Raw genomic sequence first — 15,317 nt, 5'->3', positions numbered from 1 at the left:
TAAACCTCTGTAACTGACACGCGGTGAGCTAAGTCTCTATAACTGGTGATCAGGGAGCTTGAAGGTCAGCCCTTAATCCGTGAGCAGCTGCACGGTAAGGGTCTCGGACAAATTATGATGCGGTTTCGGAATAGAAAGGACGTCCTCCCAGAGGGAACCACTGGTGCGCTAGCGATAGTTCAGTGCAAAGAAGGGAAAAATTAGGTAGACAGAAGATTGGCTTGATGTAAGTAGAGAGAAGGTTGTTGAGTCAAGTAGGATGAATTAAGTAGGACTGTTGGAAAAGTGCAATTTGATTTAATGGAACAGGTTTGCGGTGAAATAAAAAGTAATAATGAAGGTTTGAGAGTTTTGGGATGTGTTAGAGGATCTGATGATTGTACAACTTGTAAACATGCAAACAGACTCTGAGAACCTCTAACTTTGTCTGACGGACCAGGACAGAGTGACAGGGATTCTTCAGAGTGCCGTTTAAGAAAGAGACAGGTGATAAGGGACATTTCAAAGTTTTTGATGTGGAAAGAATTTGAGAAAAAGAGATTCAATTATATTTTCCTTGGAGTGAAAAATGGCCTCTGTAATCCAGACTCCACCCCTGTATCTGGTGGTTAGAGAAGATGACACATCCTACCATTCTTCAGTGGCGGCCATCTTAAGACAGTTTATTTTTCTGTGGCGGCCATTTTAAGTTATATTCCCTTCAAGTCCCTGAAAGTTGATTGCTGTTGCCAGCCATAAAGGCTGTTGTGGGGCTTTGTAGGATAACAGCTGAACCCCCCCCCCCTCGGGATTCTGAGCAGACATTTGAAAACAAATGCCGGCTGGTGATATTTCACCATTTCGGGCCTCTGCTAGGGGTCTTGGAGTGAGGGATGTTGTTTGTTTGAGTATTATTAAAATTTATTGATCCCGACAATTAGAGAAAAATTACTATAAAAAGTGTTGCAATGTCTCTGGTACCTGCTTTCTGGCGTTTAAGGGGTTAACAAAAGGGTGGGGGCTGTTGGAGCTGCGTTTTGTTTTGTGAAGACATGTACATGGCCTTGACGCTGAAGTTCTCCAAAAATCTAGGGCTCTGTCTGAGCTGTGTTATCACTTTGTGTTCTGTTCTGACCTTGACGCTACAGTAAGCTGAAGTTGTTTACATAAGGTGGCAGATCGCTGCATTTAGACTTCTCCCTGACAATCTAAAAAAGACTTGAAGGAAGTTATTTGGTTGTGGAACAGGGATACAGTATGATGTGATGTCCTCCTGTGTAACCCATGAACAGACTAAGCAAGAACGAGCCCCCAAACTGTATTACAGAGCCTATTACTGACTTTTGTTCCTTTTTGATTAAAAACCAACACACGTGTACCTGGATTTTATTGAGACGTTGGAGTCTGGCCAGAACTTTATAGGTAGCACAGAACACTGGGCTGGAGATGTGGTGGAGGGACTCTGACACATTGACGTACAGAGGGAATAGAGGATGTTTCACAGACCACGCCGAAGTGAGATTGACAACATCTCCGGAAGTCTCAACCAACCAACCCAAGTGGGCGTTGCGGGGAGGAGACATTACTGTAGTGAGTGGCGGAGACGGCCCCAACAGGGCAGGACAAGGGGTGGTGGTAATGGACAGGGATGTCAGCGAGAACAGTCCCCCTTCTGAACGGCCCCACCAAACAGAGTTAGTGCCTTTCATTGTAAAACTGATGTGTGACTCTCCACTGCTAGCCCGATGATTTTAGCCCATTCCCGGTCAAGGAAAAGACCCAGAAAGAACAGCTGGATACATGTAGGATGGTCTATGACCTCCAAGATGCCAATGAGTGTACTGAAGCCCAGTAGCCCAAACTGGCAGCAGTCGCTGAGAGTGACATATTATTCACTGTTATTGATTTGGCAAATGTTTTCCTCTCTGTGCCCCTACATGAAGATTGCCAGTACCTATTTGCCTTTACCAGTTCAGTATTCCAGTATATCTGATGTAGATTCCCACAAGGGGGGTAAAACTCACCCAGCCAATACCCCACGGTCCTACAGGGAGTAGACTGACAGACTGCCCCTTACTGGATGTTCTCCTTTTCAGTATGTGGAGGACCTGCAGTTTTTGTTTGCCAGGATGCATTTATTGACCTTATGTGTTTTCTGTTCCAGAAGGGTTGCAAAGTTTCCAGAGACAAACTCCGGTACTGCCAGGAGAAGGTGGTCTTCCTAGACCACTGCTTCTCAGCCACAGGCAGATACCTGACAGAGGAAAGAAAGCTGGCAGTCCAGAATATGCCCCTGCCCTGAGGCCCTAAGCCTCTTCACATGTTTCTAGGACTGGCCAGCTCCTGCAGCCTGGGATAAGGTCTGCTGCCCCCAGCCTGATGTTGCCCCTTTCTGACTGCATTGCCTCTTCCCCATTTGCCCTTAGTCAGGAGGCAATTGATGCATTCCATAGCCTTAAGCTGGTAAATCCTGTCTGCCCCGGCCTTAGGCACATGCCATTGAACCAGACCTTTTATTTTATTTTGCACGGAGTATCTAGGCCACAGGCATACCTCCCAACATTTGGGAAAAGGAAAGAGGGACACCCCCTAAGCCACACCCCCAATCACTCCCTGGCCACGCCCCAAATTTTAGCCATATTAAAAATAATAAAAATCATAATTTAAAAAAAAAATATATATATTATCGTCATTGGGATTTGAACCCAGAACCTGCAGTGTCCATGTACAATAATAACACAGCGCCTCAACCCACTGAGCTATAACCTCTGTGATTAACAAGTGGAGAATTTTGGTAACTAAGAACTATATACTGCCTTGGTATATAGGGAGGGATCTTCTCAGATTATTGTAATTATTGAGACTATTATTATTATTATTATTATTATTATTGAGATGATTATTATTATTTTTACCATTATTAATAATCATCTCCATAATAATAAAATTTATAATAATAATAATAATAATAGTCTCAATAATTACAATAATAATCTCTGAGAAGATCCCTCTCTATATATCAGTGCATTAGTCTGTGTCACAGTGTAAATGGCAGATAACATGTCTTACTTACCAGAAATCCTCAGCTCTCTATCACTGGGCTTATAGCTCAGTTAGTTAGGCTCCTGTCTATGGTGCAGAGGGTCCCAGGTTCGAATCTCAGCCTGGCCAAAACTTTATTTAATTTAATTATATAAAGAGCTTGTGTCTGGGGAAGCCCTGGAGACCATATATGGACAGATGCTGATCTGAGCTGATGACGTGGTCCCTGCTCTCTCCACTAAGCCGACACTTCTCTGAAAAGGATTCCCTGCCCGATGTCTGCTCTGGGGAACCCTAGGAGATGCAGTGACCATATATGGACAGATCTGAAGCTGATGACGTGGTCCCTGCTCTGCGCTAAGCCCGACACTTCTCTGAAAAGGATTCCCTCCCGATGTCTGTAGAAGCCATTCTGTACTGTGAGTTCAGACTTTCAAAGTATTTACTATGCGGACACAGCGCCGGGACACAGCGGGACCTGGGGGGAGAATCCGTGACAATATCATAGCTGCCCGTGACGCGGGGCAGAGGTACGAAAAACGGGAAAGTCCCGTCAAAATCGGGACGGTTGGGAGCTATGCACAGGTGTCCTAGCCCAGGAACGTGGTGGCCTCCCCAGTGGCCCACTATTAGGCCCGGTTAGACTCAGTTGTGAGGGGAGCCCCTCATGTATCAGTAGCTACAGCCAGTAAATATGCTCACCAAGGCCAGTGAGTTGATCCTAGATCACTAAGTTACCGTGAAAACCCCACATACCTTGCACAGTGTCCTCACCCAAGTACAGCCCAAGCATCTGAGCAAAGGCCAGACAGCTCAGACTCCAGTGTGCACTCCTGATTCCCCAGGATACACTGATAAGGTGCACAGCTCTGAATCCTTCGTTCTATCGCCAGTCTTCCAGGATTCAGAGAGGGGGGGAGAGAAGGGTGATTAACCCACATGTTGAGTTTTTCTCATAGATGGCTCCAGGTCTGCAGGAGAAGACAGACGGTTCTACACTGGATATGCAGTGGTCAGTGGTGCACATGAGGTAGTACAAGCAGAACCACTCCCTCCACACAGGTCAGCACTGGAGGTGAAGTGATGGCACTCAGGGAAGCGCTACAGCTGGTGGAAGGTAAAAGGGCAAACATCTATACTCAAGGTATAGTCCTGGGGTCTTAACACGACTATGAACCCTTATGGAAGGCTAGAGATTTCCTCACCTCTGCAGGGACCCCCGTTAAGCATGGCACGCTGGTTAAAGAGCTCATGGATGCTCTCTTACTTCCACAAGAGGTGAGGATAGTAAAAGTAAAAGCACACACAATTTGGTAACTCCACAAGCCAAGGGCAAGTATGTGGCTGACGGGATGGCGAAGGCAGCTGCACAAATGGAACCCAGAGACTGTCCTGAAGTCTCAGCGGTGAGTTCTGAGCTAAAAGTTTGATCCACAGGTGTTCCAGTCCCTGGTGGCCCGAGTGTCATCAGAAGTGAAGGAAGAGTGGAGGAAAGCTGGAGCCCAGATGCCTATGGGATCTGGATGCTGGGAGAGAGGGTGTGCCTGCCCGGAGCCTTGCACCCGACTGTAAGTCAAGTAGCCCACGGACACATACACATCCAAAATGGCCATGCTAGTGCTCGTAAACCGCAAGTGGTTTACCCCGGGCGTTACTACCCCTGTCACTAGACTAGTTGAAGCCTGTATAGCCTGTGCCCGCCACAACCTGGGTAAGGTGGTAAAGTCCCCACAGAAGGTGACACCTAAGCTGCTGTATCTCTTCCAGAGACTGCAGATGGATTTTATCCAGCTACCAAAAAGTGGTACGTAGGAGTACGTGCTTGTGTGCATTGATCTCTTTCCAGGGTGGCCAGAAGCTTCTCCCGTGACCAAGGCTACTGCCAGAGCTGCAGCCAAGAAGTTGGTGAGTGAGATTTTTCTGCAGGTTTGGACTTCCGGAAACCATAGAGTCCGGTCGCAGAACCCACTTCACTGGACAGGTAAAAACCTAAAGCCTTGTCCCTCCTGGGTGTAGAACAGGCCCAGCACACCCCTTGCCCTTCCCAAGTTAGTGGTGGGATTGAAAAACTAAACAGCACTCCTAAGTTAGAGATCCAGGAGGCCATGAAAGAAACAGGGAAACCATGGTGCGAGTGCTTTCCTGCTGCCCACCATTCAGTTAGGACCACACCCAACAGAAAGATGGGATTGCCCCCCTTTGAAGTATTTTTTGGCTGCGCACCCAGACTAAGCCCCTACTTCCCACAGACCCTATAGCTGATGGCAGGAAACAAGGTGGAACATGCCACACAGTTGAGCCAGGCCTTGGGAAAGGTCGGCAAAAGTGTTTCTGATTCCTTTTTCAGATCCAGACAGAGAGCTCAGGATGCATAACCTTAAGCCAGGAGGCTATGTGGTGGTAAAGAGACACCAGAGAGAGAGAGTCCGGAGCCTTGCTATGACGGTCCTTTCCAAGTCCTGCTGACCAGTGCCACGTCTGTGAAGCTAGAGGGAAGTCAGCACGCTTCCACGCTTTCTATTGCAAACTTACTTATTCTTCTTGCTAGCTGGTCTCTTCTGACTGACTGTATGCTCAGGGACACCCCAACCATGACTATCACTGTATCTATAGGGCTGACCAGGATGCCCCCAGGGTAGGAGACTTTACCTACGGTTGGTGCAACAAGACAATGACCTTCTATAACATTGACAGCACAGGTAACCCTGTATTAGCAGTGTCTGATGTACTGGATTTGTGGGGACAGGAGAGTCAGGTCAGGCCTAGAGGCTGGGAAGGTGAGTGTACGGTGATAAGATTTGTGCATTCCTTCCTCGTGATCCCCAGGGATAAGGTTGATCAGACACATAAAGAAAAGGTAGAGAATCCCAAAGGATTCTGGAGGTCTGAGGGAAGCACCTAGATGACAACGTTTATATAGATACAGTGGGAGCACCAAGGGGGGTCCCAGATCAGTACAAGGCCCACAATCAGATATGGGCAGGTCTAGAGTCCATTATTCCCCAGATAGCTATGAGCAAAGATATTGGTTGGGTAACTGTTTTTATTGTAATCAACAGAGATTTGTGAATTATATCCGAGATGCTTCCCAGAACTGCATGATTTTGGACACGACCCTTGCTGAGAAGGGAGGAGTCTGTAAGATGGTGGGAGTGGCTTGTTGCATGTACATCCCAGATGACATCGCCCCCTATGGATCCATTACCCATGCTCTTGAAAAGATTGAAGGACTGTCCAGGGAACTCAAAAGAAACAGAAGTGGACGCTATATCCTTCACTTTGTGGATGGGGGATTGGAAGGGTTTCCTGTAAGTGGGGGTGATATTGGGGATTGTGATTTTGCTCTTGTCACTTATTGTGTGTTATGTGGTCCTCCACATCAAGTCCACCTAGTATCATGGGTATCAGTAGTTAGACAAGCCAAAGACCCCTTACTCAAGTTACCTAAATTTGCATAATGAAGATCAACCACCCCTAAAACATATCAAGCAGCCCCCTGGAGTAGGGAGAGGTAGAGTAGAGATTTGATTCCCATATGTGAAAGTCCACTAAATGGGGGCACACTCAACAGGGGTCTGCTGTCATCCAACTGGTGAAGAGGAGAGCGAAGCACATATGGGCAGATCTGTAGGTCCTTCTAGACTAAGAGTAGCTGAGAGAAATTCCAGGATTTAGGGGGGACTGTTAAGGTAAACCTGCTGATAGATCAAATCCTGTCATTTCTACTTGTTCTATATTCCTAAAATCATTGTAACAGAGACTTCATTATAAGATGGCGCCAGCATCGTGATCATAATGAAAACAATTAAGGCTAAAGAATGTCAACAAGACTTCAATCCTGACGTCAATAAGCAACAGCAAGGAAGTTCTCCAATCAAGAGACTACACGAGCTGGGAATTCTCCGCCCCTTCTGCTTCTTCCATAATTTCTATATAGTTTTGTGAAACCAAATAAAGTTCTAGCAGTGCAGATTTGCCATGGCCATGATCGCATGAGTGAGATTTAAATCAGCAAATGTGTCTGAATTAATTTCTTATGATGTGCACGCATGCTTATTGATTAGAAACACGCAGCCAACGCACACTAAAAGAGGATGTCTTGAATCCTACCCTAACAATGATAAAGTTTGGTTTACCACTGGCCAGGGAAAAAACAAAAGATCCTACCTCGTGTTTAGTGTTTTTGGGGATCACCCTGGATTCTGAAAAAATGGAGTGTAGGTTGCCCGAGGATAAGTTGGTGGATTTAAGGGTGGTGGTAAAACGGGCTTGCAGGTTAAGGAAATTGACTCTGAGGGAGGTTCAGTCGTTGCTGGGTAAGCTGAATTTCGCCTGCAGGATCATGCCAATGGGTAGGGTTTTTTGCAGGCGTCTAGCGGGAGCGACGGCTGGGGTGCAAGCGCTGCATCATTTTGTCCGGCTGGGGTGGGAGATACGGGATGACCTGGAGGTGTGGGACTCCTTTTTGGAGAACTAAATGGGTACTAACTGATGATGGATGAGTTATTTAACTGTTTTGATTGGGAGCTGTTCTACTGTGGTGGACAGTGGTGTGCTGAAAGGTGGCCGGCGTTGTGGGTAGCAAGGGGGTTGACGAAGAACTTGGCGTGGCTGGAGTTATTTCCAATAGTGGTGGCGATGCACATTTGGGGCAAGCGTTTTCGCAACAAAAAAATAAGGTTCCATTGCGATAATCAGGCAGTGGTGATGGCGATAAACGTCATGTCGGCGTCCTCTCCTCCGGTTGTAAGACTGTTGCGGTAGCTGGTTTTGTTGTACTTGGGGCTCAATGCGTGGGTGGTGGCTGTGCATGTCCCAGGTGTGGACAACTCCGTCGCTGATGCCTTATCTCGATTGCAGTGGGATTGCTTCCGGGAGCTGGCGCCGGTCGCAGACGACGTGGGGATTCCTTGCCCGTCACATCTGTGGGAGATTGCTGTGCGGGTTGGTCGAGAGCAAAAGTTGACAATGGAGTAGTGGCTCTGGTTTTTGGTTTCAAATCACGGGGGATTCAGGATGCGACAAAAAGTTTTGAGTTTCAGCAAGCTCTCCGGGGGTTCAAAAAGGGGGTAGGAAGAAAAGGCAATTGTTGAATGCCAGTGTCATTTAATGTATTGGAAAAGTTGGGATGTGAGTTGGGGTTGGTATGCGAGTCAGATTATGAAGTTAAGCTGTTTAAGTTGGCATTCTCATGGGCTTTTTACAGAGCCATGAGTGTTGGCGAGCTGGTGGCGCCAAGTAGGTGGAAGAGCAGGGGGGTTTTGAGGGAGGATGTGGTATATGGCTGTGGCTGGGTGGAGCTTGGAATACGACGTTCCAAAACGGATATATTCGGAAAAGGAAGGATGTTGACGCTTCGAGAAGTGGGTGGGGGGGGGGTCTGTCATGTGTCCGTGTAAAAGCTTTCGGGATTATTTGGAGTCACGTGGTAGTCAGGAGGGCCCGTTGTTGTGTCACAGGGATGGATCGTTTTTATTCCATTTTCAGTTCACAGCAGTGTTTAGGAAGTGCCTGATTGGGGCTGGATGCGAGGGTGTTTGCTTCACATTCTTTTAGGATTGGAGCGGAGGCGGCTGGTAGGAATCTCAGGCCTGAGGAAGTTAAGCAGTTGGGGAGGTGGGGTTCCAGGAGATTCAGGTCATATATACGGCCACATCTTTTAGAGGGACAACAGTAAAGTGTTCATGTTTTGTTGGTTCGGTGCGGGGGGGGGGGGAGTTATCTAATTTTGCCTTGTAATTGCAGGTTCGGGATGCTGGCTACCATGGATCCTCGGACACTCTTATGTTTTCTGGGGGTCCCAGAGAGCGGCTTTGCGTCCAGAAGGGAGACAGTTAGGGTTCGACAGGACCCAGGTAGTGGTGCGGTGGTTGGGTTTTAGAGGCATGAAGTGGGGAAATATGCTGACCAAGTTTCGCATGTTTGTTGAGTTGGACAGGTATCCCGAGATGTTGTGTTACATGTTGGGGGTAACGACTTGGGGGGCCGTCCTGTGTGAGAGTTAATCAGGGATATGCAACATGACTTACTGAAGTTGATAGTGGAATTCCCCTCCCTAGTCGTTATTTGGTCGGATATAGTGTATAGGCGGGTGTGGAGACACACTAGGTCGGTTAGTTGTTTGAACAGGGCCCGGGTGAAGCTTAATCGGGTTGTTGGTGGTGTTTTGGTAAGAAATGGGGGACTAGCCATTCGTCACAAGGAATTGGAGGATGCAGAGGGTAGCAGACGGGGTCCATCTTAATGCAGCTGGCATGGATTTGAGGGCCCTTGGCATTCAAGGGGGTTTGGAGCGAGCACTGGCGGTGGTGGGGGGCGCATAGGCTTGAGGGGAGTCAAGGCCTGCTTGCGGTGGCAGGGGGAGGGGGAAAGTCGTTGGAGTTGGTGGAACTACAAGGGGGAGAGCATGGCGGCTAGTTTTCTCCTGAATGACGGGCCATGCCTAGGGTTATGGCGGCATGGACTCCTGCTGGGTGGTGTCCCGGGGAGTGGAAAATGCCATCTGCTGCATCTGGTGCCCTCGAACTGGAGGTGGCGGGTGAGAGTAATAGAGAGAAGAAGAGCAGAATGGCGTTTTTTGTATTTGGAGCTCCAAGGACCTTCCCCTTACTGTAGGTACATTATTATTGTTAGGAGGAGGATTAATGTTATGAATAATTTGTTCTATGTTTTAATAAATTGGCTGCTGTGGCCAGATTAATCCAAAAGTCGTTGTCCGAGTCTTTCTTTAGGTGGTAACGGCTAATCTGGTGGCAGCGAAAAAAGGGAAGAGTGACCAGAATTCCCCAGAGCGCCGTGTCATGCTCATGTGCACTTTGCGGGGCCAAAAGCAAGGGAATGTGATCCCATGTTTATGTCCTGTCTGACATGGATGTGTGAGCACTTTTCACCCCATTAAAGGTAGAAATAGCACCAGCCGATTTTTTTGCATTGTGGGCAGTCAGCTTGACCAATAGAAAGGGATGGTGTCTAAAAATAGCGACTCGTCCCATTACACAGACCCCAGACCAAGACCAATGCCACCGACGCCCCAGATCAGACCATGACTGAGGCCACCAACTCCCCAGATCAGACCATGACAGAGGCCACCAACTCCCCAGATCAGACCATGACTGAGGCCACCAACTCCCCAGATCAGACCATGACTGTCACTCAACAGTCCCTAGTTCTTCATCCCCCAAATATCACACAACACAAATGTCACTAAAAAACTGTATTTATGTTTTTCACCACAAAATGATGAGGTCTTGGTTAACTCCTTTGACGCAAAATCCACAAATCAAAAATGGGTCAATGAAGTTTTAAGCTCGCAACCCTCGTCAAGGGGCCCCATCTCTTGCGAGTCCCTACACTACACTATCCAAAAAAAAAAAATGAAAATAAAAAAAAGCTAATCTAGGAGGCCAGAGCCTTAATGTCCACTAATAGCATCCTTCTGCCAGGGAACTCCACCCTCTGAGGAAACAAAGTAGGAGGCAAACTGCTCATGATCACACAGGCCAGCCGCTCCGGGTCATCCTTGGAGAGTGTTGTCCAGGGGGATAGAAGCTGTTGGATGTTGTCCCTCCAGGTCACCGTCTGAAGCACCATGGTAGATCCGAACGAAGTTGTGAAGAATAACGTAGGCTTGCGTTACCATCTTAACGTTGTCCGGGTCCATCACATGTATACGGATTCATACGGCATGGAAATACAGGACTGGAGGAGTCACATGTTTGTGTGAAGGCACCCTTAAATGTAGAAGTCAGGGCACTAAAATTATGGCCCTGATGACGATGGGGCCATGTCATGTCTGGTGATGAGAGCAGAGACCGAGATGGAGCCTGGAATCTGCCTCATGGTGCAGCAGGAAATTCACTTATTAAGTGAACACATCTGACTGCGGAAAGTCCGGTGGTAGGTCAAGTCCGGAGGTGAGGGCAGAGACTGAGCCCAGAATCTGCCCCACATTGCAGCAGTAAAATCACCTTTTCAGGGAATGCATCTGACTGCAGGAAGTCCGGTAAATGACAAGTCCAGTATTAGAGTAGGGACATGAAATGCAATGGAGAGTGCAGAGACCGAGCCCGGAATCTGCCTCTACTGAAGCGCAGGTCTTCTGTGCATTAGTTTGTCCATTGGAGACCTCTGATGATAGAGAGGATCCAATCTGCTGCATCTTCTTTAAAAACTCCAGGTGGATCTTCTCCAAGAACCTGTCACGTGGTCCAAGGTACAGACAGCAGCTGCATGCTGTATGGAGAAGAAGAGCACAATGGCTGTTCTTATATAGCTGCATCACTGTATCCAAAAAAGACAAAACACCATAAATATCATAAAACACGAAGATCACAAATCATCAATTGAACAATGAAGATATAATGGGGATCATTTACTAAGGGCCCAAATCGCGTTTTTCCGGTGGGTTACCCGAATTTTTCTGTTTTGCGCCGATTTTCCCTGAATTGCCCCGGGTTTTTGGCGCACGCGAACGGATTGTGGCGCATCGGCAGGAATCAGGGGCGTGGCCGTACAAAAACCCAACGGATTCAGAGAAACCACCGTCTTTTAAAAAAATGTGCCGCTTGACACGCACTTACCTGCACCCGACCTGGCTTGGTGAACTTCAGTGCACTCCGACGGAAATCAGCGCAGCAGCGACACCTGGTGGACATCGGGGGAACTACCTTAGTGAATCACTGGAACACCCGAATCCTCCACACAGAACGCGCCGCTGGATCGCGAATGGACCGGATAAGTAAATCTGCCCCAATGTGTTCTCATGGATGAGGTCACATCATCTATATAATAAATAAGAAAAAGATTGAGATCATTTTCTTACAATCAATATATATAGGTGACAAGAGAAAGTAAAATCATGAAGAAAGTCAGTGGTTACTTACTGCTGTCATCCAGTCTGTGGGTTCTGGACCAGTACCAGGGCTCCGTAAAAGTATAGGAGCTTCCATTATAGACGGCAGCTCTGGTGAAGATCATGGTTGCCTTTGGTCATATCCCGCTGAAGGTCAGGGGCAATGTCTTGGCACATCACAGACTCTACATGTCTTCAATAAGAGACATGGAGTCATTTGCTGACCAGTTTTGGGAATGATGTTATCCTGCCCCTCTGCAGGCAGGATATTAGATGATCTCTGATCTTCATGTGGTCGAATCTTGCTGTAGGTTCACCATCATTTGCCAGAAGTTCATAGGCAAACGCTATGGCGAATACCCCACAGTCGTAATTGTTCCTCTGCTGATCCACTTTGATGAACTGCAGGTGCTTCAGGGGCTCAGGGAGCACTTCACTGTAGATATTTAGGATCTGCTCCCGGACTGATGGAGTTGGACAGGTTGTTGAGATGCTGTCGGCCACCAGAATTTTGCCATTTTTGAAGCACGTTGTCAACCAGTGCTTCCTGTGCTGATCGTAGTGGATTTGTACTGCATTCTTCAGTACGCTGTAACCTGGCACAAGAAGAGCGGCAACGGACTGCAGGCCATCAGAGCCCTCAAATTGATTCTGGAGAAGCTCCTGGGCCTTGTTAATGATGTTGTCATCTAACATGCCCTTGGGCCCCTTGCTCTTCAAGATGAATAATTGCTCTGGAGGCAGGGTGTGGATGGTCTGCTGTCTCCAGGAACCAGGCATCTCCACTTGTGGTGTTTCCAGCACCTGGTGGCCTTCAACTGTGGTGGATGGAGTAATGATATTTTCCACCACAGTTTTCTTGGCTGGTGGGAATGTCTCAGACTGACTGTCTTCTGTGGCAGGTGCTTTTCTCTTACGGCTAATTCTGGGAGCTTCACCAGACACAATGCCAATGTCTTGAGGTTCAGATATTTTTATGCCCATGTTCTTAGGTGTCTCAAGATTTAAGAAGGACACATCATCACCTTTCCCTGCGGTCTCTCGTGTTGGACAAGGTTTTCTATTGTATTGTCTCTTCATGTTCCTTTTTCCTTTTTTAGGAGCAAGTGACTTATGGACCAGGGATGGCTCAACAGCATCATTGTCTCTGGGTCTTTTTTGTGGGAGTTCTCCACTTTCTATCAGGGATGGACCTTGTGGTGTAACATGCTCCGTATCTCCACTCTTTGGAGTGGTGGGAGTGCAGACAATGCCACCTACTATGTCGGAAGGTCTCTTCTCATCTGTGTCTTTGCTGATGACGGGCTCATAACGCCTTTTGCAGCCAATTGACCTCTTAGGGCTAATTCTGGGAGCTTCACCAGACACAATCCCAATGTCTTGAGGTTCAGATATTTTTATGTCCATGATCTCAGGTGTCTCAAGATTTAAGAAGGACACATCATCACCTTTCGCTGCAGTGTCTCGTCTTGGACAAGGTTTTCTATTGGATTGTCTCTTCATGTTCCTTTTTTGCGTTTTAGCAGCAGGTGACTTTTGAACCAGGGATGGCTCCACAGCATCATTGTCTCTGGGTCCTTTTTGTGGGAGTTCTCCACTTTCTTTTAGGGATGGACCTTGTGGTATAAGAGGTCCCTCATCTGCAACTGTGGGATCAGCAGTAAAATCTCCACTCTTTGGAGTGGTGGAAGTGGAAAGAATGTCACCTACTATGTAGGGAGGTCTCTTCTCATCTGTGTCTTGGCTGATGGCGGGGTCTTTACGCCTGTTGAATACATCTGACCTGAGGAATGTTCTCCATTTTTGACTGAAATTCCTGTATCGGGTCAGAAGGAAGGAGCCAATGGACTTGTAGAGTGAGTAAGCGGTGGCCAGCTGCCGCTGGCCACAAGGGCGGCGCCTATTGTTCCGCATAAAGTCTTTTTTTCTTTCTGCTTGCCGAAGCGATGTGCATCCAACGAGGAGTCACAGCAGAATGACACCCGTGCTCTGCGCGCAGGCCTTACATAACCTCTGTTTTCATTGTGATGTCATCAGGCTGTTTTGCATAAACATTCCACGTACATTGTGATGTCACAATGCATTTGCAGAATGTGCCATGCCTATTGTGATGTCATCACTTCATTTGCATAAATGTTTGTGTAGATTTAGACATTGCTCTGCCAAGATGGCGACCAAATTATTTTAACCCCATAATGTAGTGATATATTTTATCTGATAACAATTAGATATTATTTTTCTTATTTCATAGTTGTGACTTCATTATTCTAAAAGTATCCAGGTGTGTATTTTATAACTTTATTTTGACATAACGGATCAGACTTTTTTATGCAGGATTCTTATGTTCCTGGAACGTATTTTAGCTTTATGAATGTGTATGTACCATCTAGGGTCTGATGCGCATGCTAATGTGCACTTTGTGAGCCACAAGCAAGGGAATGTGATCCCATGTTTATGGCCTGTCTGACATGGATGTGTGAGCACTTTTCACCCCATTAAAGGTAGAAATAGCACCAGCCTATTTTTTCCATTGTGGGCAGTCATCTTGACCAATACAAAGGGATGGTGTCTAAAATGCGCAAGAGAAGGACGGACCCACAAAGTTGGGGGAGGCTGGCATGACTCGGACAAGGGGAGGGAGCGGTAACCAGGGGGAGGGGTTGTTAGAGGCGCGAGTTGTCAGTGGGACAAGTTTAGAAAGGTGACACGGAAAGGAGGAGCAGCCAATTTGTGCCATCAATGGAAGAGTAAGCAGCATGGCAGAAGTGGGAGAGATTAGAGCTAGGTGGGAAGCAGACGTTGGTCCCATCCCAGACGAACAGTGGTCTGATTGTCTGGAGATTTTACCTGTCTTATCTCCTAGTGAGTCCTACAGGATGTCTCACCTTCTTATGCTTCACAGGGCTTACAGGTCGCTGCAATTACTATTTAAGATAGGAGCCCGAGGGGACTCATCCTGTCCCAGGTGTGGGACGGAAGAATCAGGTATCCTACACATGATGTGGGAGTGCCGGGAATTAGAAGGGCTTTGGAAGGAAGTACTGGACCTCTTGGGAGGGGTTTTTTCAACGACCATCCCAGCAACACCCCTTGCTTGTCTAATGGGGATTTTAGACCTAAATGGGGTATCAGCCTCTAATACGATAGGGATTCAGCGGTCTTTATATCAGATCAGAAAACTAATTGCTGCACATTGGATTAAGCCAAGGTCTCCATCTATTAGGGAATACATAGACAGAGTGAATAATGTCATCAGACTGGAGTATGGTACATACCTAAAAAGAAACTCTATTAAGAAATTTGAAAAAATTTGGGGGAAATGGATGGACTCTCCGGGATTGCCATCGCGTCCCATAACTCAACTTAGAGCAAGCCTGCAGTATCAACTATCGCTAGCCACATAGAGGGTCCTATAGGGAAATAGGTCGTGGGGCATACAGGCCCT

Source organism: Engystomops pustulosus, chromosome 10 (genome assembly GCF_040894005.1).
Source record: "Engystomops pustulosus chromosome 10, aEngPut4.maternal, whole genome shotgun sequence".
Taxonomy (NCBI): domain Eukaryota; kingdom Metazoa; phylum Chordata; class Amphibia; order Anura; family Leptodactylidae; genus Engystomops; species Engystomops pustulosus.
The sequence above is the reverse complement of the archived record's forward strand: the minus strand, read 5'-3'. Positions refer to the sequence as shown.